The sequence below is a fragment of the Quercus lobata genome, chromosome 4 (assembly GCF_001633185.2).
Source record: "Quercus lobata isolate SW786 chromosome 4, ValleyOak3.0 Primary Assembly, whole genome shotgun sequence".
Lineage (NCBI taxonomy): Eukaryota > Viridiplantae > Streptophyta > Magnoliopsida > Fagales > Fagaceae > Quercus > Quercus lobata.
Genome location: NC_044907.1, coordinates 69,665,741 through 69,691,551, shown reverse-complemented (window position 1 = coordinate 69,691,551; position 25,811 = coordinate 69,665,741).

The window sequence follows — 25,811 nt, the reverse complement described above, 5'->3', positions numbered from 1 at the left end:
CAATCAAACACTTGGCATGCATCATAAGAGATTCATTTTCACATTTTAACTCATCAACAAGTTTGTTAGACAAAACAAGTTTAGCATCCAAGTCCATATTCAAACATTCAAACTCTTTCAGCTTTTCAAAAGAAATTTCAGTAAGTTTTTTATATTTCTCAACCAATCCGTTGGATTCATTGAGTTTAGCAATCAAATCATCATTTTCACAAAATAACTTGCTCAAATTCTTTTGAAACTTCTTAGGATTTTCTTCAAGAGTTTGTCAACAACACCCATAGATTCAAATAACATGTCATCACACTTATGAGGATTAACACTCATAGAGGCATTTTCACAAACATGTGGCATGTTACATTTATCATCAACCAAATCATACAAAGAGGCATACAAAGCAGAATTCTTGGCAAATAAACACAAGGGGTCAAGGATCACACTTAGGTATTTAAACCACAACAAGTATACCCGCTCTGATACAAATTGAAAGTTCAAATAGGGTAAAAACACCCTTGAACGTTAGACCTCCAATTTACAAATTAACCAATTCAAACTTTATGTCAAACAACTAGTGTGTGGAAAATGAACAAAAGCTATAAAATAGAATTGGAAAATAATCTAAGCCAATTTAAAATCACAACTCACAGCAGATAATAAAAGGCAAAGATAAAAGGGAAGAAAGATGCAAACACAAGGACAACACGCGATGTATTATCGAAGAGAAAACCGAAACCCTCGGCGTAAAACCTCTCCGCCGCCCTCCAAGCGGTAAACAATCCACTAGAAAATGTAGTTGGGATACATGGACAGCAATAGACCCTCCAAGCCTAATCTACCCAATGCACCTAAGCCTTTTAAGCTTCTTGCTCCAACAAGGTTACGCCAAACTTATTTCTTTTCTAACTTCCCGGATTCTGCTACTTGACCATAGCATCAACCAATGTAAATTGGTTCCTTCCTAACTACTTTTCAGAACACCAAACAGCCCTCTCACAGTAATTGATGTGGTGAGAAAAAGGTTTTGATAAAATGCCTCTCAAGGATTTGACAATTGAGAGGAAGAGAGTTAAGGAATTTGAAGAGACTCTTATGTAAAGATTGTAGATGAATCAATCTTGTTTTACTCTAGGGTTTCTCTCTCAAAATTCTCTCTGAAAGCTCGCATTCTTTTGTGGGTATAAGGGATATTTATACTGAGGTGAGAAAAGAATGTGAAACGTCAAGTTTTTCAAAATAGGGGTGGCTCCTGGCTTGGCCTCGCAACCTGACTGAGTCGCAAGATCCAACAGCGCGATAACAGAACAGCTAGTTGTCCTATTTTGTCCTGTAGTACTCTAGCTAGCATGACGCTTCAACATCTGGCATGCTTGGCACGTGTGCTGCTTCTGGCGGCTTATAGCAGCGAGTCACCCACTAGATCAAGCCACGAGACTGTTTTCTTGCACACTCTTGAGCATTCAAATACTCTATCTCACTCACTACCTTTACAACAAACCCACCTAAATACAGGGTTACTAATTGCTGAAATACAAGTAAATTTGGCACCAAATAAAGACAACAAGATGGTTGATTAAATTCAACCTTACAACAATTTTCTATGCAAAGCATGTAATCAATTATATGTGCAAGCATGTCTAAACTAAGGGCATTGGCACAAAATATTTTCATCTACTCAACATTCACCATCAATTTTCAATTTGAATGATGCCATGTGTCCTAGAAAAATGTTAAAAATGTGTCAAACTGAAACCAAAAAAAAAAAAATTACAAAAAGAAAAATCAACATTCACCATCAATTTTTTTTTTTGAATGATGCCATGTGTTGCAGCTAAACATCAATGACATGTTTGTTAGCATCGATAGTAGTGAAAGGGATGGAAGGGAGTCATTGATGAGCTATAGTCATTGGAGCAGATAGTGCTTAGTTTCTCAAATTTATGTTAATTTTTCAATTTAAATTTGTATTACCATGACCGTTTGGTTTAGTCCTCGGTGTTACTATTACCCTATTTGGAGTTTTGAAGTTTGATTAATTATTTGATTTTGCTATGAAGGCATATGTTTATTTTTTTTATTGCACCTAGAGTTTAGCAATGGTTGTCGATCAATTTGTTGCATGTAGAGAAGATGATTTTTTTCAACTACACAGTTAAAGATTGAGATTTGAAATCAAAATGTGTCACGCAAATTCACAAAATTTTTAAGGAATTGAAAACAGTAAAAAAATAAAAAGATAAGAGATTAATACTACTTTTTAAATATTGAGAAAAAGATAGAAATCAAGTTAGTAACCCAAATTTTTACCTTAAAAATCAACCACAAAAAAAAAAAAAAAAAAAAAAAAAAAAAGACCATATCATTGGACAAATGCAGAAACTTCAAATTGGGATGAACGGAAAATTATGACAATAAGCTTTAAAAACAATAAAGATGTAGGAGTATATACTAGCCTCGTCGCACGTGCTTCACGCGTGCGTTGGGGCTTTTTTATTATTATTGCGTGAAATGTACAGTGAATTTTGGTTCACCCAATTTGATTATATATACTAAAAAAGAAGTTTAAGAATAAAACAAAATATTGAAAAAATTTCACAATAATTTTATTTTTAGGATCCGAATAGATATATTTTTATTTTATTTGAGAGAAATACTACATCCATAACATTTTTAGAACAAATTATAAATGACAAGTTATTATTGGTTTTAAATTGAATCCACTACTGATATCACTTTTTTATCTTTCAAAAATACCTTGCCACATAAAATTTGTTACAAAATTATTGTGAAAATATTGTAGACATAGCATTTCTTTTTATTTTATTTTATTTTGATCTATAAGGAACTGAGATCTCGCGATTGTGAAAATATTGTGACAAGAAGAAGACATTATAACATTTTCATAATAAATTTATTTTTAGTTGTGATTGTTCTCAGTCTCTTATTTTTTTATTTTATTTTGACCTCTAAAAAATTGACACCTTAATATATACCACAAAACATTTATTTTCAGTTATGATTGATCACAGTTTCATATTTTATTATTATTTTTTGACTTATAAGAAATTGACACTTTAATAATTGTGAAAATATTGTGAAATTTGTTGTATCAGTATAACAATATATATATATAAGAAAAAAAATGTACAAATGGAAGGCTGAAAAAAAAAAAAAAAAAAAAAAAAAAAAAGTGGCTCACCAAAATATCACTATTGATGAACAGTGAAATGCATTGAGTGAACAGAGTTGAAATACTGTAGCGGCATTGCTGCTTTTTATATAGTTAATAGAAAATTTGTTGTATCAATATAACAATATATATATATATATATATATATATATAAACATACAAACGGAAGGCTAAAAAAAAAAAAAAAAAAAGTGGCTCACCAAAATATCACTGTTGATGAACAATGAAATGCGTTGAGTAAATACTCTAGTGGCATAGCCGCTTTTTCTGTATATATTAAGAGGATTTAGAAAATTAGTTATTGTTATTTTTTTCATGTCAAAAATACCCCTAAAGTAATTAACCAACAACTTAAAAATGGGGTTAAAATAGTAAATTGGAAAAAGAAAGTTAGTTATTGTTTTTTTTTACTGTCAAAAATATCCATACCTAAAACTTAAAAATGAGATTAAAATAGTAAATTGACAAAAACAATAAATTCTTACTTCTACGTTGGAATGTTTTCTTGCTTCTAATAAACTTCTACTTTTACGTTGATTTAAATTCCTACTTCAACTCACTAACTCTCTACAAAATAAGATTATTCTTTTGTTAGTTTTAAGACTCCTCTAATCTACAAAACTCACCCCACATATTCTTTTACTTCATCATAATGTATTTGTTTCTTCTGTCCTGCTTTATTTTCAGTTTTTTATAAAAAAATTTCATTACACCTTTAGTTTTTTTTTTTTTCTTTGTGTGATTGGAAAAAGTAGAAATCTCAAATTATAATAAATGCAAATTATTAATATTTACCCAAGAATAGAAAAGCCTCTAAGCATGCAAAGCGCATGCTCAGAGGCTAGTATATAGTTAATAGAAATAGAAATAGAAAAAGAAAAAGCGATAATTTACTTGGCAACGTTACAATACTGTTTAAAAGCAATAACTTATAAAAGGGTAATTCTACAGTACCCCCTCTTTTTTTTTTGGGGTACAGTACCTACTACTAAGCAACCTGTTATATCAGGTTACCAAAACATCACATTTGATAGTACTATCCTCAGATTGTATAGTACTAACATCACAAGTAATTGTACTTTTGTCACATTCGGTGATTCCCTTATTTTCTTTTCACATTTGATGATACCATCCTCACATTATGCAATACCAATATCATATGTGACTGTACTTTTGTCGCATTTGGTGATTCCTTTATTTTTTTTTTCTCATATTTGATAGTACCATCCTCATATTGTGTAGTACTAATATCACATGTGATTGTACTTTTGTCATATTCAGTGGTTTCCTTATTTTTTCTCACATTTGATGGTACCATCTTCACATTGTGTAGTACTAACATCACATGTGACTATACTTTTGTCACATTCGGTGGTTCCTTTATTTTTTTTCTCATATTTGATGGTACCATCCTCACATTATGTAATACTAACATCATATGTGATTGTACTTTTGTCTCATTCGGTGATTCCCTTATTTTTTTTTTTCTTACATTTGATGGTACCATCCTCACATTGCGCAGTACCAACATCGCATGTGACTGTACTTTTGTCTTGTCACATTCAATGGTTCCTTTATTTTTTTCTCACATTTGATGTCACCATCCTCACATTTTACAGTATCAACATCACATGTGATTGTATTTTGCTGCATTTGGTAGTTTCTTTATTTTTTTTTCTTACATCTGATGGTACCATCGTCACATTGGTACCATCCTTACATTACGCAGTACCAACATCGCATGTGACTGTACTTTTGTCTTGTCACATTCAATGGTTCCTTTATTTTTTTCTCACATTTGATGTCACCATCCTCACATTTTACAGTACTAACATCACATGTGACTGTACTTTTGTCACATTTGGTAGTTTTTTTTTTTTCCACATTTTATGGTACTATCTTCACATTGCACAGTACCAACATCATATATGACTGTACTTTTGTCAAATTCGGTGGTTCCTTTATTTTTTTTCCTCACATTTTATGATACCAGTCTCACAAAGCACAGTACTAACATCACATGTGACTGTACTTTTGTCACATTTGGTAGTTTTTTTTTTCCACATTTTATGGTACTATCTTCACATTGCACAGTACCAACATCATATATGACTGTACTTTTGTCAAATTCGGTGGTTCCTTTATTTTTTTTCCTCACATTTTATGATACCAGTCTCACAAAGCACAGTACTAACATCACATGTGACTGTACTTTTGTCACATTTGGTAGTTTTTTTTTTCCACATTTTATGGTACTATCTTCACATTGCACAGTACCAACATCATATATGACTGTACTTTTGTCAAATTCGGTGGTTCCTTTATTTTTTTTCCTCACATTTGACAGTTCCATTATCACATTGTGCAGTTCTATTATCACATTTGACCATTCTCAAATTTGATGATTCTATTATCATATTAAGTAGTACCAACATCACATCTGCTCTATTTTTGTCATATGTGACAGTTCTTTTGTCACAGGTTAGCTCCCTTATTTTTTTCTCACATTTGACAGTTTCATTCGCATATTATGTAGTTTCAACATCACACGCGACAGTTCTTTTGTCACATTTGGTGGTTCCCTTATTTTTTTCTCATATTTGACAGTTTCATCCTCACATTGTGTAGTTCCAACATTACATGTGACAGTTCTTTTCTCACATTTGACACTTCCGTCCTCATATTGTGCAGTTCTAATATCACATTTGACAGTTTTTTTGTCATATTCGGTAGTTCTCATATTTTTTTCTCACATTTGACGGTTCTATTGTCACATTGAGTAATTCCAACATTACATTTGGCAGTTCTTTTGTTACATTTAGTGGTTCCTTTATTTATTTTTCAAATTTGATGATTTCATTATCACATTGTGCTGTTTCAATATCAAATTTGACAGTTATTCTATCACATATAATGGTTCCTTTATTTTTTTTCTCAAATTTGATGGTTCCATTGTTATATTAAGTAGTACCAACATCGCATCTAACTCTATTTTTGTCACATTTAGTGGTACCCTATTTTTTATTCTCAAATTTGACAGTTCTAATATTACATTGGGTTGTACCAACATCACTTCTAATTGTACTTTTGTCAAATTTGGTGGTACCCTATTTTTTTTTTCTTACAATTGATAGTTCAATCGTCACAGTAGGCAGTACCAATATCACATCTGACTATAATTTTACATTTGGCCCCACCCCTAAAATCACTTTTTTACTTACTAATAACCGCTCATCATAATAGTAAATTTTTTTTAAGTTATTAAAAAATTTAGATCTAAAATCTAAAAACCAAAAAAAAAAAAAAAAAAAAAAAAGAGGCATCCCAAGAAATTAGCCCAACCACAATAATTACTTTTGTTCACAAAAAAAAATCAGCTGGATTTATCTTGGTTTCTTCCACACTTAATTGGTATACCAATTAACTTCCTACATATCTCCCTTGGTAGCTTCCATCACATTCAATGGAAGCTACCACCATCGGAACATTCGGTGATTCCTTTATTTTTTTCCTCACATTTGATGGTTCCATTGTCACATTAGGCAGTACTAACATCTTAATTGACCATACTTTTCTCATATTCGGTGGTACTTTAATTTTTACTCACATTTAACAGTTCCATCGTCACATTAGATAGTACCAACATCACATGTGACAGTACTTTTGTCACATTCGATAGTTTCCTTTCTCCTTTTTTCTTTTTTTTTTCCTCACAGTTGATGGTTTTATTATCACATTAAGTAGCACCAACATTACATATGATAGTATTTTTTCCACAAATGACCAAAATGACTAGAAACCTTAAAAATGACTAAAATACCCTGAAACTTATAAAATGGCCCAAATACCCTCGAAATCCTCTAAAATTACTGGGATACTCTTAGAACCTAAAAGATAATTAAAATACCCTTAGAACCTAAAAAATGACTATAATGCCATTAAAACCTATAAAATGACCAAAATACCAATAGAACATAAAAAATGACAACAACAACAACAACAACAAAAAAACCCTTAGAATCTAAAAAATGATTATAATAGCCTTGAAACCTAAAAAATTACCAAAAACCCCTAAAACCTAAATAATGACTAGATTACCTTAGAACCTAAATAATGACCAGATTACCTTAGAACCTAAAAAATGACCAAAATATTTGAAATTCATTTAGATGGCAACATTTGGATTTGAATTATTTTGAACCGAGGATCTAAAATACCTTGATTTGAAATCTATTAATTTTAAAATTCCGTATTTCAGTCTTCTTATATAACGAAAGATTTGAAATTCCATTGTTTGGATACCTAAATTTGAATTTGAATTTAAGATCATAAAATATATTTTCCAATTATTATTTTTCTTAAACCTCCTACATTTTAATTTTAGTAACGTTTTTAATAGATACACAAGGTAATGAAAAAGCCATTGATAACCTAATTGACAAGATAATGAGTAAAAATCTGTTATCATAGCCAACTAATAATTTGCTATTAGTAATAACTTGGACTTGCAAAATATAAATTTATCATATTGCTAAAAATAATTTTTATTGTTCCATTATAATCATTATCAATGGAGAGGACAATCATAATCAATCTAGATATTATGGACAATCATGCGCATTCATGCAAAAGATTATCTTACATGAGAAGTCATTTTTTTTTAGGGACAAGACTACACAACATTGTGAAGCCATGAATGCCTTTTTGAATAGATTTTTGGATAGGCAAACTAGGCTTTATGAGTTGTTCCAACGAGTTAATGGAGCGCTTACATGTATTTAACACAATGAGGTGGGGGGTAGATTTTACTTCTAAATATATTAAATCTATTATGATTACTAGGTTAGTTAAAATCGAGAAGTATACCACTAATATAATGACAAGGAAAATATTCCATATGTATATGCCACAATTTGTTTACTAAGAAATCACTTTTCCATAAATTCACATTTGAAATAACAAAATTCACTAATTCTATTTGAATGTGTCGTAGATGATCCAAGGAAATCAAACCACCTACTTGCACTTGGAACTAAATATGGTAGTTTTCATCTCATAATATTTATAACTTGAATTGATATATAACTCACTTTCATGAACTACAAGCCGGTCTCTTGTTGCAAAGTATCTAAAAGAAGCAGACAAACTACAAAGAAATCCATCTAAAAAGGAAAAAAGTCATTTAAAAAGATATCCACTACAATGTGTCTTGTTCACATCTATATTTGAATACCATCATGGCAACAATTGAAAAAAGAGACAATCATAAGCATATGCATTTCTGGATCATTCATTCTTAAGTTCTGAACTGGGAAACTTCTAACTCGTAGGAATTTCTTATTTTCCCTTCTGCAACTCCATTAGCAACAGAAATATCTGCATTTACATGATATAACTATTAGAGCTTGAAAAAAAAAAGAGATGTTCATAAGAGCAAATCTCTTTGCATAGATCCTTAGATATTTATTTAAATAACTATTATTATTCAAGAACTTTGGCTCATCTAGTTCAACCTGACAATATCAGCAAATTCAAAATCATATATAATAAGTTTATTAAATAAATAAAAAATCTAGTAAACAACAACATGCTAAAAAAATGATATAATCATATAATGAACCTTTGAGAGGTTTCTTATTATCTGAAAGTTGAGTAATAATGTAAATGATTGTGGGTGCATATCAATGTTTCAACTTTGTTTTAGAGCTTGGTCTTGTTACATGGACTTTAATTGTATGTGTATATGCATTCCAGATGTTATCTTTTTACATGGATGTCATTCTATTTATCAACTATAATTAGATAATTGGTAATTTTTCAATATAGCTTTGGGTTTAGGTTGGATGCTTATATCCCAAAAAAAGCATCGAATGCAAGAGAGAGATACAAGGATAAATGCTTAGATCATTCACATCAGCTCTTGGATAATTGTGTATAAATGTGTAAAATACACATTTTGACCATTTTTACACATTTTGAAGCAAAAAACATACTACATCAGTCCATTTAAAATCGTGTATAATCATCTAAAATTTTCAACGAGCTACAGTACTCATGTAAATTTACATGGGCACTGTAGCATGTATATTTAGTTTTTTATTAATTTCCATTCACATCAATTTTTCTCTCTCTTCTCCATGCACAACAACCTCAACTCCTCATCTTCTTTTCCTCAGATGCACACAAACACATCCTTACAAAAAAATCAACACAGAGATATACTTGCTAAAAAAAAAAATATTTTCGTCAGATGCACACAAACACATCCTCACAGAAAAATCAACACAGAGATATACTTGTTAAAAAAAAAAAAAAAAAAAAAAAAAAAAAAAAAAAAAAAAAGAAGAGAAACACAAACACACCCACACATAAACAAACCCAAACGGAAAAACAAAAAAGAGACAGATCGGTGCTTATCGGAACGATCGAAGCTTGTGGGTCTCACTTGATCGAAGCTTGTGGGTATGGGTCTTGCCTGATCGGAGCTAGAGAGATTGGTGCTTGTGGATCGGAGCTAGGGAGAACTGAGCTATGGATCGATGCTTGTGATCGGAGCTATGGATCAGTGTAGCTGTGGATCGGAGTTGTGGATTGGTGTTGCTGTGGATCGATGCTTGTGATCGAAGCTGTGGATTGATGCTTGTGATCAGAGCTGTGGATCGGTGATCGGAGTTATGGATCGATGCTTGTGATCGGAGCTGTGGATTGGTGATCGCAACTGTGATGATGTGGATTGTTTTGTGACCGAGAGGGAGAGAGATGAGATAGAGAGATAGACCGAGAGGGAGAGACTGGGTATGAAGAGATAGAAGAGAGAGAGAAAGAAATCAGAAAATATGAGAGAGGGAGAGAGAGAGCGTGTATAAAAACGGGTTTAAGTGAGAGAAATAATAAAATAATTAAGAAAATTGATTATTTAAATAAGAGAGGTGATAGAATAGATGAACTGATGTGGGTGTTTTGTAAAAGTGATGGTGCAAAATAGAAAAGTAGATTTTGGTGTAAAATAGACAGAATCTTTTAGATGAGCTGATGTGAATGCTCTTACATGACAGATTTTCATGAGGTTGACTCCTACTTATGATGAGCTAGAATTAAACAATAACATCAATGAATGGTCCGAAAAATTAATATAGAGAATTAGATTTAAGAACCTATAACTGTTAAAAAAAAATGGCAAGTGCACAAATCCTAACAAAATAGCTTAATTGGAGAGCAAAACACTTCAAAAACTTAAAACTTATGCTTTGCATTATTAAGTTCTAAAATAACAAACTTTTCTACAAACAATATAATCTTTTAAATAATATTGACATCACATAGTACAACATACATATGCAAATTGGCAGAGCTGTAACACAACATACCTTATAACTTACATTGTACTGGATAGAAATTGCAACAAAGCACTTCAAAATGAATGCTTTGATAATTTTTCTTATCATTTGCTTGTTTGGCTTTTGGATCTGTATTATGATTATGAAATTCACTTTTTTTGTTTGTCATAAGTGATTAGGTAACTTCCTGTTGGTTCTTCACTTTCAACTTTGGCATATTGACAATTAAAGAATTTTGGTCTCAAGTTGCAGTTTTTAAATTACTCCAACCAGTAAAGTTAAGATAAATAGATGTCCCCATGCTGAATAAAATTTATAAAAATAAAACAAATAAACTTAAGGCAAACATGCCTTGAACCAGGTTTCAATTATCTCAACCTAATCTTTGTAAAGTGGTTTGAATCAAAGAAGTTTAGCTCAAATGAAAATTTTCCATCCTATGTTTCTTATCTAATGTGAATTATGAAATGGATGATGGATTACGTTCCCTAATCATCCTCAAATGAAATATCCAAAAGTTATAAGACAATGACCTGGTCACGTACCTTTCACATTTTAGACATTAATCATAGAAACTTTAGACCATACTTTTTGATCAACAAATCTTTAAAAGTTGAAAGTAAACAAGAGGTCAAAAATCTTAATTGCAATTCTCTGAAAACAAGAAAAAAAAAAAAGAGGCAAAGTGGCAAACTAGCCCCATTAAAAAAATTAGAATCATGTTTCATATTTATTATTCTTTATACTATAGATAAACCCCTAAATATCAAATAGTCAGAGATATGAACATGTATTACAATAAGATGTAGGGGTCACCTCATAAAGCTATTATACACATAAGCTTTCAACAAATATTGAAGTTGGTCAGAGTATCCAAAGATGCTTATTATATTAATCAAAATCCCATTACCCCAAACCAGTCCATAAAGCGAAAGTAGAAAACACTTAGAACAGTCCCAAACTTCCAGTTCCATGAAATTCGTTGAAAAACACAAATTGATTTAAATGACACAAACAAATAAAAAGTAGTAAATATAGACAGCTACACATGAGGAGTGGCAAAGCAAAGCAAAGCACATAGATAAATATAGATGAACACACCTATCTCATTTCTTTTAGCTTTCAGTGTACAACCAAACTTACCTTTTTATATTACCATAGAGCCATAGAGATTCTCTCCTATTTATATAGCTCCACATGTATTATTTTTTTTCAATATTAAACAAAAAAAAAAAAAAAAAAAAAAAAAACTAATTCCAAATTTAGTTGCCCAAAAATATTTTCAATTCAATAATAAAATAAAAGAGACAAAAATTATAATAATGGATTTAATCACAAAACAGGTTGTGAGTGTGAACCAATGAGACCCAACCTTCTTCTTTTCCAGAAATTAGAGTCTGGATCAAGCTTCTCTCCAGTTCTTGCTGGTTCTGATTTACACCTTGTGAGTATGAGAGGCCCTATAGAGACATCTACAGCTTTCAATTCTTCAATGTTTGAAGAGCTGAGGAATCTTTCTTTAATTGAACCTTCGAATTAATTGAACCTTCAAATTCTTTCAAAAACTCCAACTTTTTCTCGGTTTCGGGAGCTATCCTCAATTCTTGATCTGAAATTGACTCACTTTCCGATGTGGGTTTCGTTGTATTCTCCACATGTTCCTCCTCTCTGTTGTTTTCTTGCTCTGTTCCTCTGTTTCCTCTGTCTCAAGCGATGATTCCCAAAATCTAGTGGCCATAAACAAATGCACACAGACCACTAGGGTTTTTCCCTAACTTCAACAAATATAGAGGAAAAGGGTTAAGAATCAAAATCCCTAAATGAATGCTATAAGAAATTTAGAGAATCTAGATTGTAAAGACACTGATGCCAAAAAATAGATTCAGTGATTTACCTAAGAACATCAACAATGAAGGTTAGAGAGAAGATAAGATGAAAGAGAAGAACCCACAAGAACTCGCTTCAGAACAAATCAGATGCGAGAGAAGAAGAACCGTATGTTTTTTTTGGGGGGGGGGGTTGGGGTTTATATGTTAACCTGACAGACCGGTAACTGATATCCTATTAAAATCTTACAAACGGTTAAGATTAAAACAAGTAAATCTAATGGCTAAAAATTAGGTGGGTACCGTACCCCCTAAAAAAAAAAAAAAGAGGGGGTACAGAAGGATGACCCCTTATAAAATACTATTTGGAGCCTCTTGCTATAAAAATGAAACTAACCGCTAAAAAAAAGAAAAAATAAAAGAAAAGAAAGATTGCTACACGGAGAAAGGAGAGAGAGATCGAAAGAAAAGAGAGACAGAGGTAGAGAGAAGGGCGCCACACTTGACATTGACATTGACTTGGGAATGGTGCAACTACCGCACAAAGCCGTGATTTTTCACCTTTGTTAAGCTATGATTTTTCGCATAACATTTATGTTGGCTTACTCCTTGACAAAAAGTGTTATAATTTTATTAATTTATTTCCTTGTATTTTGTGGGATTTTTTTTGTAATGAGTTTAGTCTTAAGTGGTAAAGATATGCTTGAGAAGTTGATCTCGTTACTTGGCTCGAGTGGTGCAACCCACAAAGGTCTCATAAGAAGTACATGCCAGAAGCTGAAGACTTTTTCCTAAAAGTACTGTAGATAAAGCTAAAAATTAGTTGAAATAATACAATGTGACCTATGAATAGTACAAAAAAGTGTAATAAGACTCATAAATAGTAACAAAAAAAGCTTAATAGTAAAATAAACTGCTAAATATAATATATCCAAAGGAAACCTAAATCTTTAAAACTCCATAATCAAAGCCCTAAATCCAACTCAAAAAGATAAGAATTTAAAGAAATACTATTTTAAATGTCTAGATTTCAATTTGAAACTAACAAAAAGTATGAGACATTGAGTTTGTTTGAGATCCGCTTATTTTGCTAAAATTGAAAACTTTTTGCTAAAAGTACTGTAGATAAAGGTAAAAATCAGCTGAAATAGTCTAGTGGGACCCATAAATAGTACAAAAAAAGCAATGAGAACCATGAATAGTGGCAAAAATAAGCTGAATAGTAAAATAATTTGGTAAAAATAATTTTTGCCAAACGGACACTTAATTTGTAATAATCTAAAACTTCAAACTTCATGGATAAGTATTAGATTTTGAGATTATAATAATATAATTTGGCAAAAATAATCTTTGCCAAATGGACAATACCGCTTATTTTGCTGAAAACTAAAAATTGAAAATAATAAAAAAGTTACGGTAGAGGTTCATTGGCTTAAATGCACTGTTCATGGGACATGAATAGTGCAAGAGATGCTGGTAAAAAAAAAAAAAATGCAAGAGAATAATTTGGATCCAAACACAATCTTAATTTGTAATAATCTAAAACTTCATGGATAAGTTTTAGGGGGCGTTTGATAGAGTAGTTTAAGAAAGGTTGTTTGCAGTTTTTTCCTAATCTTAGGGTCCGTTTGGATACAACTTATTTTTGCTGAAACTGAAAACTAAAAATACTGTACCAAAATAATTTTTTAATGTGTGAAAAATTATTGTTCACTTTGTTTTTTATTGTTCATAAACCTAAAATCATTGTTTATGAACAATAAGCAGTGCCAAACACGTTCCAAGAAAAACAAAAAAAAAAAACAAAAAACGCGCTACAGTGCCAAAACATGGACGTGGACTTGTATCCAGACCGCACCTCAGGGTCTGTTTGGATAGAACTTATTTTGCTGAAATTGAAAACTAAAAATACTATAGCAAAATAATTTTTAAATGTGTGAATAATGCCGTAAGACCCATTTTTAATAAAAAAATTGATAAAAAATGAAATTTGTGGGTCCGTGAACAGTGCACGGATGCATTGTTCACGGAAGACTGGTCAAAAGTTGCGGCTTCTGTTCATGTACAGTACATGAACAGTAGCCGCTTATTGAAAAAAAAGGGGAAAACGCAGAAACTAAACGTGCAAAACGCAACGTGTATCCAAACTTAGCCTTAGGGTCTGTTTGTATAGAACTTATTTTGCTGAAACTAAAAACTGAAAACATTGTAGCAAAATAATTTTTAAATGTGTGAATATTACCGTGGGACCCATTTTTAATGAAAAAGTTGATAAAAAATGAAATTTGTGGGTCCCACCTATTTTTGATGAACTTGATCTCACCCATATCCAACAATATATTGATGGTACAGTTAAAATAAATTTCAAAACAATCCACCCTTGAGGATCAACGAAGGAAGACATTCCTTTGCTAGATCTGAAAGTATTTCAAAAAGAGATCAAGAGATCAATGAATTTTTGAAAAAGAATTTGGAAAAATCCTCTGATTTAAAGCTAAAAGGAGTTTCTAGTAGTAATTCACAAGTTAGCACTCCTTTCTACTCTACTAAAGCTGAATCTTCCTCTCCTTATGACAATGTTGTTGTTTCTTTAGAAACAATTTCTTTTTTGGAAATAGTTCGAGCAGCTGAAGTAATTGTAGAAGTACCCTCAGTTTCAACTTTTAAATCAAAAAGTATTTTTTCAACAATTTCAAGAGTCTTGGACTGAGAAGTTTTAAACATAACTTTTTCTCTTTGACTGGGTAAATCAATCAAAGGTTTCTCAATTTTAACAGGAACGGATTTTTCAGAAACAGGTTTTTCAACAATTTTTTCTTCAATACGGTCAAGCTGTTAACCAATAATATGCAAAGATTGATTAGTAAAATTGTTTCGTTCAATAAGACTAACAATGGGAGTTTTATCACCAGCAATTTTGAAAGGAGAGGCCTTCACTTCCTCTTTTGTCACTTCATCCTTCTTAATAGTTATCAAAATTGAGTCAAGAGGAGGATGACTAGACCTAATACTAGTTTTATCTATTTTAACAAAATTTGATTTCTTTATCACATTTAAATGTTGTTTTGAAACCTCATCTTTTGAAACATAGTTGTTTCCAAGAAAATTAAAAAACAAAATATGTTTTTTCAATTGATTCATCTTTTCCAACCATTTTCTTTTAACACGATCTTTTTCAGACTGAGCAAAATTATTTTGGAAATATTTTCTTTTGGTTCTGTTTTTTGCAAGCATAAATTCATCATACAAAGAAACCAAATCAACTTCAAAGTGTTCATCCAAAATAGTCAAAACTCGTAATTTATTTTGGTAAACAGGAGGATTTTCAACAGGGGGAGAATCAAAGTCAGATGGAGTAACAGAAACAGAGTCTTCTTCGTCATTGTTCATCCTTGTTCACCCTACTTCCACTACTACTACCTTGTTCATCCTTGTTCATCCTTGTTCACTACAAACTTTGTAATCCTACAAACCTTGTAACTAGGACTAGTTCAAGCTTTGTAATTGTTAACCTGTAACTGTTGAGATCTTGTATTCACTACTACCGTAAGTGTTTATCCTACTTTCAATAACAAGTATTTTCAGTTTTATGTTCATTATTCTACTTGTTGCTATTGCCACCTTGGACGGATTACCGCCATACCAGATGGTTCTAAATTGCTTTCATTCACTTTGAATTATTTTCATATATACTTGGCTGGTTCTACCGCCTTATAATTGTTTCGCCATACTGGACGGTTCTAAATTGCTTTCATTCACTTTGAATTATTTTCATATATACTTGGCTGGTTCTACCACCTTATAATTGTTCTTACTTTCAAGCTATTTATTGTTCTTACTTTCAAGTTATTTACTTTTCAAGTTACTTACATTATTTTCCTTACAATATTACTGTGCTTTTGTCTCTTCCCATCAACTGTGCGTCCACTTCCCCCTTTATGGTATCAGAGCCACTCTTTTCTGGCCAGTGGTAGTGTGGTTGTGTCTTTGTTTCTTGTCCGTGTCTGCCCGAACGCTTGATATTCAGTTGTTGTGTTCCCTTCTTACCTTCGTTGGCACCACCCTAGTCGTAAAGTGAATTCCTAGAACCTAACTTTAAGGCCCGTTTGAGCCAAGAGAGGGCGTGTAGGGCATAAGATGTATAAGATTGGTTAGGGTATGTGTTACGAAATGCAACGGTTGTGAGAAAAACATGATAACTGAGTGTTGAACCTAGGATAGTAAGGATAGGTTGTAGAGATCCAACTCCTTTATCAGCTCTAGGACTTGTTGTCCTCCTGATATTGTAAATGAAGAAGATCACACTATTGATGATAATGAGTTAATCCCTGATTTTCGTAATTGGAATATTCCTAAAGTTGATACTAAAACTGTTTATAAAACAAGTTTTGTTGAAAGTACTTTTCATTCTACTTACAAAGCCAGAACTGTTGAACAAATTTTCTGTATTTCAAAAGTTCATGAAAAATGCTATTTGTTCACTAAAAGGAATATTAATGACTTCCTTGCTGCTAAAAAATTTAGTTATTTGCATATTGGTATGGTTCAAGTTGCTATTAAACCACTTACCCGAAAGGGAATTAATGCTTCTGTTCTCAGGTGTTTAAGAGATGCTAGATTTAAGATTTTTAAAGATAGCATTCTTGGTATGATTACTGCTTCTATGTATGATGGTCCAGTTTATTTTAACTGTTATCCCGGTCTTACTCTTGCTTTGGATGATTCTAGTATTGTTAAAGTTTTGACATTGAATATTGCTTCATTTGATTATCACAAGGAAGAAGGAAGTAAGCCTTTCGCTTTGATTTATTGCATTTATTATAGACTAATGGATACTCAAATGAATCCATGTGCTAGGATTCCTAGAGAACCGTCAGGTAAAACCATGTTAATTCAATGTTCAATTCCTGATGCTAAAATTCAAGTTCCAAAAATGATTCAATGGCAAGATGTTAAACTTCCTAATGATTGGTTGTTGGAACAAGAAACCCCTCCTGCTAAACTTGTTTTTGATGAATTTGATCTCACCCATATTCAACAATATCTTGATGGTACTGTTGAAATAAGTTTTCAAAATAATCCACCCTTGAGGATCAACAAAGGAAGACATTCCTTTGCTGGATCTGAAAGTATTTCAAAAAGAGATCGAGAGATCATTGAATTTTTGAAAATGAATTTGGAAAAATCCTCTGATTTAAAGCGAAAAGGAGTTTTCAATAGTAATTCATAAGTTAGCACTCCTTTCTATTCTACTAAAACTGAATCTTCCTCTCCTTATGACAATGTTGTTGTTAATGACGAAGAAGACTCTATTTCTGTTACTCCATCTGACTTTGATTCTCCCCCTGTTGAAAATCCTCCTGTTTACCAAAATCAATTACGAGTTTTGACTATTTTTGATGAACACTTTGAAGTTGATTTGGTTTCTTTGTATGATTAATTTATGCTTGCAAAAAACAGAACCAAAAGAAAATATTTCCAAAATAATTTTGCTCGGTCTAAAAAAGACCATGCTAAAAGAAAATGGTTGGAAAAGATGAATCAATTGAAAAAACATATTCTGTTTTTTGATTTTCTTGAAAACCATTATGTTTCAAAAGATGTGGTTTCAAACCAACATTAAAATTTGATAAAGAAATCAAATTTTGTTAAAATTAATAAAACCATTATTAGGTCTAGTCATCCTCCTCTTGACTCAATTTTGATAACTACCAAGAAAGATGAAGTGACAAAAGAGGAAGTGAAGGCCTTTCCTTTCAAAATTGCTGATGATCAAATTCCGATTGTTAGTCTTACTAAACAAAATAATTTTACTAATCAATCTTTGCATATTATTGGTCAACAGCTTGACCGTATTGAAGAAAAAATTGTTGAAAAGCCTGTTTCTGAAAAATGCGTTTCTGTTAAAACTGAGAAACCTTTGATTGATTTACCTAGTCAAAGAGAAAGAGTTATGTTTAGAACTTCTCAGTCCAAGACTCTTGAAATTGTTGAAAAAATGCTTTCTGATTTAAAAGTTAAAACTGAGGGTACTTTTACAATTACTTCAGCTGCTCGAACTATTTCCAAAAAAGAAATTATTTCTGAAGAAAATACAGATTCTGATACTGTTTCTTCTGTTTCTGTAAAAAGAATCTTTGATGATAATTTCCCAGAAATTAAAATATTTTTTTTGGAAATTCCAAACCCATGTCTTTTACAAAAAACTGGTATTCAAAACCCACTCCTCCTGATATGCAATTTGAAGAGAGATCTTTTCAAACATAGTTTTCTGTCTCTATTGATAAGCTTTATGAATGGAATATCGATGGTTTGTCTGAAAAAGAAATCATTAATAAAATGAGTCACATGTCTATGGTTGGTATTGCTTATCAAAATAACCATGATCTTGATCAACCTGAAATTGTTAATTCGCTTGTTACTAGTTTTTCTGGTACTCTGCGTGGATGGTGGGATTCGTATATCATTGAAGAATCTAGAGAGTCTATTAAACATGCTGTTAAAAAGAATGATGAAGGTTTGCCTATTTTTGATGAAAGTATTGGTTGTGTTATTCCTGATGGTGTCAATACCTTGATTTATACTATTTTCAAACATTTTGTTGGTACTCCAACCAATATTTCATCTCGTGTTTCTGATTATTTGAATAATTTGAGTTGTCCAATTATGTCTGATTACAGATGGTATCAAGATGTTTTTACTTCCAGAGTGATGCTCCGAAAAGATTGTCATAAGCCTTATTGGAAAGAAAAGTTTATTGACAGTCTGCCTCCTATCTTTGCTCATAAGATAAAACAAGAATTAATGGGTAAAAATGATTCTATTGATTATGATAATTTGACCTATGGTGATATTTTCAGTACTATTAAAAAACTTAGTATCAATATGTGTAATGATGAAAAATTGCTAAAACACCAATTAAAGAATAAAGGAAAAGCTAAATATAAAATGGGAAATTTCTGTGAACAATATGGTTTACCTCCTATTGCTCCTTCTAGGCAAAAAAGTAAAAAACATGATAAAAGCCATAAAAAATATAAAAAATACAGAAATAACTTTGTTAAACCGAATGACTTTTATGCTAAGAAGAAAAATGTTTCTAAAAAATATGTTAAACAAAGATCAAGTAAAGGTAAATGTTTTAACTGTGGTAAATCTGGGCATTTTAGTAAAGACTGTAAAGAAAAACCTGGTAATTTAATAAACAAATTAAATATTGATGATTCTTCTGATTCTCCTAATATTAAAATTGGTAGTAGAGGTTCTTGTTGCAATGTTATTAAAACTAATGTTCTCACCGAGAGTAAAGAAGATAAAACTTTGGAAAAATTTAATAAAAAGAAGTCTAAAGAACTAACTGTTAATGATTTACAACATGAAATTAATATTGTCAAACAAGAGATAAGCGAATTAAAACATGATTTTAGCAATATTAAAAGTGATAACAATAGTTTTAAAAAGGACATGAGCATAAAGATAGAGATGAATCCAGTCAACAAGCTCTTCTTTCTGATAAAGGTATTCCTGATGGTTCCACTAATTCTCAACTTGCTCTTGTTAATAAAATAATTCCTCCAAAATGGTTTACAAAAGTTAAAATTATTGTTTCTCTTGATTATCATTTCATTGTTATTGCTATGATAGATTCAGGTGCGGATATGAACTGTATCCAAGAAGGACTGATTCCTTCAAAATACTTTGAAAAATCTACTAAAAGATTGGTTTCTGCTAATGGTTCTCAGATGAAAATTAAGTATGAATTGAATAATGCTCATGTATGCCATGCTAATGTCTGTTTCAAGATTCCTTCTGTTCTTGTTAAAAATATGACTGATAAAGTGATTCTTGGTTTGCCTTTTATAAATGCTTTATATCCTTTTCTTGTTGAACATGATGGAATTACTACTGATCCTTTTGGACAAAAAGTAAAGTTCAAATTTGCTTCAAAGTTTGATATTGATACTAGTACTACTTCAAACATGATTCATGCTAAAATTAAACATCTTAAATTCCTTCAGCAAGAAGTTAGATAGAAGAAAATTGCCGAATAAATTTCTAATAAATTGTTGCAATCCAAAATTGATAATTTTCAGAAAATGTTAATTGATGATGTATGCTTAGATGTTCCTAATGCTTTTTGGCATAGGAAGAAACATATTGTTGATTTGCCATATGTTAAAGATTTTGATGAGAAAAATATTCCTACTAAAGCTCGTCCTATCCAAATGAATGTTGAAACTGTTGAATTTTGCAAAAAAGAAATCCATGATTTGTTGCAGAAAAAATTGATTAGGAATAGCAAGTCCCCCTGGTCTTGTTCAGCTTTTTATGTCCAAAAAAAATACTAAGATTGAAAGAGGAACCCCAAGATTAGTCATTAACTAGAAACCCTTGAATAAGGTTTTAGAATGGATTCAGTATCCTACTCCCAATAAGAATGACCTTGTCCATAGGCTAATTGAAGCTGTTGTGTTCTCCAAGTTTGACATGAAATCTGGGTTCTGGCAAATCCAAATTAGTAAGAATGATAGGTACAAAACTGCTTTTACCACTCCTTTTGGACATTATGAGTGGAATGTTATGCCATTTGGCCTTAAAAATGTCCCTAGCGAGTTCCAAAATATCATGAATGATATTTTTAACTCTTTCAGTCATTTCACCATTGTTTATATTGATGATGTTCTTGTTTACTCTAGCTCTATTGATGAACACTGGAAACATTTGAATTCGTTTCTAGAAACTATTAAAAGAAATGGTCTTGTTGTCTTAGCCAAGAAGGTTAAACTATTTCAAACTAAAGTTCGTTTTCTTGGCTATGATATCTCTGAAGGACAGATTCGTCCTATAGATAGAGCCATCCAATTTGCTAATAAGTTTCCTAATGTTATCATTGACAAATCACAGCTCCAAAGATTTCTTGGGTCATTAAACTATGTTGCAGATTTTTACAAAGATATGAGGAAACAATGCAAACCTTTGTTTGATCGGTTAAAAAGTAATCCTCCTCCTTGGTCTGATTTTCATACTTCCATTGTTAAAAAAATCAAAACCCATGTTAAGACATTACCTTGTCTTGGTATTCCTACTGTTGGTGCTTTCAAAATTGTTGAAACCGATGCCTCTGACGTTGGCTATGGTGGTATTCTAAAACAAAGAGTTTCTCCTAAGTCACCTGAACAAATTGTTCATTTCTATTCTGGTATTTGGAATAATGCACTTTTAAATTATAGTACTATCAAAAAGGAAATTTTATCTATAGTACTATGTATTTCAAAATTTCAAAGTGATTTGTTAAACCAAAACTTTTTGTTACGTATTGATTGCAAAAGTGCTAAATATGTTATTGAAAAAGATGTTAAAAATATTGCTTCAAAACATATTTTTGCTAGATGGCAAGCTATTTTAAGTGTTTTTTATTTTGATATTGAATATGTTAAAGGATCTCAAAATTCTATCCCTGATTTCCTTACCCGTGAATTTCTGCAGTGTCACAATGGCAAGTAGAAAACCAAAAGATAATCATCCTGCTGAAACTTCCAAACAAATTGTTAAAAAAGAACCTGCTTCTCCCCTTGACATTACTAACCATTTCACCACCCTAGGAACCATCCCTAGGCCCAATTACTCCACTGTACTTGCTTCATCCTATGACCCCTATGCCATAACCCCTGTTAACCAGCCCATTAAAACTGTTTTTCCAAAAAATTCCCCTCAATACATCAAAAAACAATATTTCCAACACTTGTTTTATATTGAACCCAATAGAGTCTCTACTTCTAATCCTCTCAGACTTGCTAAAAGTTATTTCCCTTTGATGTTTCATTGGATTCCCGAGCACAGAGAAAAGAATTTAAATTATTATTCTGATCTTCTGCGTCATGAAAGATCTATTATTATTAACACAATTTCTGATAAAGATGATACTTCCAAAATTATTTACCATAGTGTTTACTTGGTCAATTTTATTTTTGAAGAAAAATGGGGCTCTTCTCTTACTTCTACCAGAACAATGCTAATTTCCCCCATTCCTTATTCATATTATGATTATATCACTGCTTGGTCAAGATTCATGCTGCACCAAAATGAAAACATGTCTCATTCCTGGTTTGTTAACTTTGACAAAAATTTCACTGGTTATTTGCCTCTTTGGTTCAACCACTGGTGGACCCAATTTGGTCCTATTATTGAAATATTTCCTGCACCATTGCTTAATGCTTTCGAATGTTTCAAGAAATGTTATAAGTGTGATGCTTATGGAGCCAAATTTCCTACTTTGCATCATTTTGTTAAAAAATATAAAATACCCTGAATATTAAAATGACAATATGAGAAAGACGGTGATGTTCTCTCTAGGCATTAGTATGTAAAATGGTGGGGCAAATTCCCTCACACTCAACGCATTAATGCCACTATTGCCACTATTTCTAGAGAATCTTCATCTGTTGATGCTCCCTCTTCTTCTTCCAGCAAGAATGTTAAGCCTCCAGCAACGAATAAGAGCTCCCCTATTGACAATTTGTGAAAAAATTCTGATGCTCTTCTAGCTTTACTCAAATGGGCAGAAGAAGTTGTTGCTAATCAAGAAGAATCCAAAGCCTCTTCAGAAGAATCTGTTGCCCACAACCCCTATTTCCCATATGATCAGGAGCTGTTCGAACATGATGAGGATAACACTCTAGATCTTCAAGAAGATTGAGCTTATTTGTCTAGCCTGCATAAAGGCCAAATGCTACACTATTTACCTACTAGTGAACTTTCACTGTTATTTTCCACTTCTGATGATAATGTTCTGAAAAGATGATTCTCCATGTTTCCCGTGACTTTTAGTCACACCAAGATTGCTTTCAGCAAATTATTACTGTTAAATTTTACTTTCCACTGTTAACTTTTACTGTTCACAAGTACTGTTTACTCAGAACTTGGCCTATTTAAGGGGGGATGTCCCTTAAGGGTTTTTCAAGTCAAGTTTAGTTCAGATTTCTCTTCCCTTAGAGCTAGCCTTCTTAGAGAGAGAACTCACCCTACTTCCACTACTACTACCTTGTTGATCCCTGTTCACTACAAACTTTGTAATCCTACAAACCTTGTAATTAGGACAAGTTCAAGCTTTGTAATTGTTAACCTGTAACTATTGAGATCTTGTATTCACTACTGCTATAAGTGTTTATCCTACTTTCAATAACAAGTATTTTCAGTTTTATGTTCATTATTCTACTTTTTGCTACCGCCACCTTGGACGAATTACCGCCATACCGGACGGTTCTAAATTGCTTTCATCCACTTTGAATTATTTTCATATATACTTGGCTAGTTCTACCGCCTTATAATTGTTCTTAGTTTCAGAGCCACTTTTATCTGGTCGGTGATAGTGTGGTTGTGTCTTTGTTTCTTGTCCATGTCTTCCCGAATGCTTGATATTCAGTTGTTGTGTTCCCTTCTTACCATCGTTGGCGCCACCCTAGTCGTAAAGTGAATTCCTAGAACCTAACTGTATGGCCCGTTTGAGACAAGAAAGGGCGTGTAGGGCATGAGAGGTATAAGGTTGGTTAGGGTATGTGTTACGAAATGCAACGGTTGTGAGAAAAACATGATAATTGAGTGTTGAACCTAGGATAGTATGGATAGGTTGTGGAGATCCAACTCCTCTATTAGCTCTAGGACTAGTTGTCCTCCTGATATTGTAAATGAAGAAGATCACACTATTGATGATAATGAGTTAATCCCTGATTTTCATAGTTGGAATATTCCTAAAGTTGATACTAAAACTGTTTATAAAACAAGTTTTGTTGAAAGTACTTTTCATTTTGCTTACAAAGCCAAAACTGTTGGACAAATTTTCTCTAATTCAAAAGTTCATGAAAAATTCTGTTTGTTCACTAAAAGGAATATTAATGACTTCCTTGCTGCTAAAAAAATTAGTTATTTGCATATTGGTATGGTTCAAGTTGCTATTAAACCACTTACCCGAAAGGGAATTAATGCTTCTGTTCTCAGGTGTTTAAGAGATGCTAGATTCGAGATTTTTAAAGATAGCATTCTTGGTATGATTACTGCTTCTATGTATGATGGTCCTGTTTATTTTAACTGTTATCCTAATCTTACTCTTGCTTTGGATGATCCTAATATTGTTAAAGTTTTGACATTGAATATTGCTTCATTTGGTTATCACATGGAAGAAGGAAGTAAGCCTTTCGCTTTGATTTATTGCATTTATTATAGACTAATGGGTACTCAAATGAATCCATGTGCTACTATTCCTAGAGAACCTTCAGGTAAAACCATGTTAATTCAATGTTCAACTCTTGATGTTAAAATTCAAGTTCCAAAAATGATTCAATGGCAAGAGGTTAAACTTCCTAATGATTGGTTGTTGGAACAAGAAACCCCTCCTATGAAACCTGTTTTGATGAACTTGATCTCACCCATATTCAACAATATCTTGATGGTACTGTTAAAGTAAGTTTTCAAAACAATCCACCCTTGAGGATCAACGAAGGAAGACATTCCTTTACTGGATCTGAAAGTATTTCAAAAAGAGATCAAGAGATCAATGAATTTTTGAAAAAGAATTTGGAAAAATCCTCTAATTTAAAGCTAAAAGGAGTTTCCAGTAGTAATTCACAAGTTATCACTCGTTTCTATTCTACTAAAGCTGAATCTTCCTCTCCTTATGACAATGTTGCTGTTAATGACGAAGAAGACTCTATTTCTGTTACTCCATCTGACTTTGATTCTTCCCCTGTTGAAAATCCTCCTGTTTACCAAAATCAATTACAAGTTTTGACTACTTTGGATGAACACTTTGAAGTTGATTTGGTTTCTTTGTACGATGAATTTATGCTTGCAAAAAACAAAACCAAAAGAAAATATTTCCAAAATAATTTTGCTCAGTCTGAAAAAGACCGTGTTAAAAGAAAATGGTTGGAAAAGATGAATCAATTGAAAAAACATATTTTGTTTTTTGATTTTCTTGAAAACCACTATGCTTCAAAAGATGAGTTTTCAAAACAACATTTAAATGTGATAAAGAAATCAAATTTTGTTAAAATAGATAAAACTATTATTAGGTCTAGTCATCCTCCTCATGACTCAATTTTGATAACTATTAAGAAGGATGAAGTGAGAAAAGAGGAAGTGAAGGCCTTTCCTTTCAAAATTGCTAATGATAAAACTCCCATTGTTTGTCTTATTGAACAAAACAATTTTACTAATCAATTTTTACCTATTATTGGTCAACAGCTTGACCGTATTGAAGAAATTTTTTTTGAAAAACCTGTTTTTGAAAAATCTGTTCTTGTTAAAACTGAGAAACCTTTGATTGATTTACCCAGTCAAAGAGAAAAAGTTATGTTTAAAACTTCTTAGTCCAAGACTCTTGAAATTGTTGAAAAAATGCTTTCTAATTTAAAAGTTAAAACTCAGGGTACTTCTACAATTACTTTAGCTACTCGAACTATTTCCAAA